This window comes from Oncorhynchus tshawytscha, unplaced genomic scaffold (assembly GCF_018296145.1).
Source record: "Oncorhynchus tshawytscha isolate Ot180627B unplaced genomic scaffold, Otsh_v2.0 Un_contig_11326_pilon_pilon, whole genome shotgun sequence".
NCBI classification, from domain to species: Eukaryota; Metazoa; Chordata; class Actinopteri; order Salmoniformes; family Salmonidae; genus Oncorhynchus; species Oncorhynchus tshawytscha.
This window is the reverse complement of record NW_024603359.1, coordinates 1-1,436: the sequence shown is the minus strand read 5'-3', so window position 1 is coordinate 1,436 and position 1,436 is coordinate 1. Positions and strand designations below refer to the sequence as shown.

At 42.8% G+C, this 1,436-nt stretch overlaps 3 non-coding genes and 1 pseudogene across 3 annotated transcripts; all 4 read right to left on the bottom strand.

Annotated features, from left to right (window-relative positions):
• Positions 1-155: 155 nt before the first annotated feature.
• LOC121841898 lies at positions 156-274 on the bottom strand. The gene has a single exon (XR_006080816.1). It is a non-coding gene; the product is annotated as a 5S ribosomal RNA (ribosomal RNA).
• A 240-nt stretch (positions 275-514) lies between these two features.
• LOC121841899 lies at positions 515-633 on the bottom strand (annotated as a pseudogene).
• Positions 634-893: 260 nt separating this feature from the next.
• LOC121841897 lies at positions 894-1,012 on the bottom strand. Its single transcript, XR_006080815.1, has one exon. It is a non-coding gene; the product is annotated as a 5S ribosomal RNA (ribosomal RNA).
• Positions 1,013-1,254: 242 nt separating this feature from the next.
• On the bottom strand, positions 1,255-1,373 carry LOC121841896. The gene has a single exon (XR_006080814.1). It is a non-coding gene; the product is annotated as a 5S ribosomal RNA (ribosomal RNA).
• Positions 1,374-1,436: the final 63 nt, after the last annotated feature.

Genomic DNA, 1,436 nt, shown 5'->3' with positions numbered 1-1,436 from the left:
AAGAAATTGCATATACTGCAGCCATAATTTGTAGCACAGATTGTTGGATGAAATACAAACTAAACTTGCTTACTTATTTCAAAGCAAGGGCACATATTTCAGCCTTGTGGAAATAAACGGACAAAGAGTTGAAATTCCACAAGGCAGTGACAAAAAGCTTACAGCACCTGGTATTCCCAGGAAGTCTCCCATCCAAGTACTAACCAGGCCCGACCCTGCTTAGCTTCCGAGATCAGACGAGATCAGGCGTACTCAGGCCGGTGTGGTCGTAAGCGAGAAACTATGTCTTGGTGCACTATGTAAAGTGAAAGTGAGTCTGATTAACAGCTGTTGCATTTTCACCATTTAGATAAGCATCTTTGTGTCACTCAAAAGTGGAAGAAATTGCATATACTGCAGCCATAATTTGTAGCACAGATTGTTGGATGAAATACAAACTAAACTTGCTTACTTATTTCAAAGCAAGGGCACATATTTCAGCCTTGTGGGAAAAAACGGACAAAGAGTTGACAAAATCTTACAGCACCTGGTATTCCCAGGAAGTCTCCCATCCAAGTACTAACCAGGCCCGACCCTGCTTAGCTTCCGAGATCAGACGAGATCAGGCGTACTCAGGCCGGTGTGGTCGTAAGCGAGAAACTATGTCTTGGTGCACTATGTAAAGTGAAAGTGAGTCTGATTAACAGCTGTTGCATTTTCACCATTTAGATAAGCATCTTTGTGTCACTCAAAAAGTGGAAGAAATTGCATATACTGCAGCCATAATTTGTAGCACAGATTGTTGGATGAAATACAAACTAAACTTGCTTACTTATTTCAAAGCAAGGGCACATATTTCAGCCTTGTGGAAATAAACGGACAAAGAGTTGAAATTCCACAAGGCAGTGACAAAAAGCTTACAGCACCTGGTATTCCCAGGAAGTCTCCCATCCAAGTACTAACCAGGCCCGACCCTGCTTAGCTTCCGAGATCAGACGAGATCAGGCGTACTCAGGCCGGTGTGGTCGTAAGCGAGAAACTATGTCTTGGTGCACTATGTAAAGTGAAAGTGAGTCTGATTAACAGCTGTTGCATTTTCACCATTTAGATAAGCATCTTTGTGTCACTCAAAAAGTGGAAGAAATTGCATATACTGCAGCCATAATTTGTAGCACAGATTGTTGGATGAAATACAAACTAAACTTGCTTACTTATTTCAAAGCAAGGGCACATATTTCAGCCTTGTGGGAAAAAACGGACAAAGAGTTGACAAAAAGCTTACAGCACCTGGTATTCCCAGGAAGTCTCCCATCCAAGTACTAACCAGGCCCGACCCTGCTTAGCTTCCGAGATCAGACGAGATCAGGCGTACTCAGGCCGGTGTGGTCGTAAGCGAGAAACTATGTCTTGGTGCACTATGTAAAGTGAAAGTGAGTCTGATTAACAGCTGTTGCATT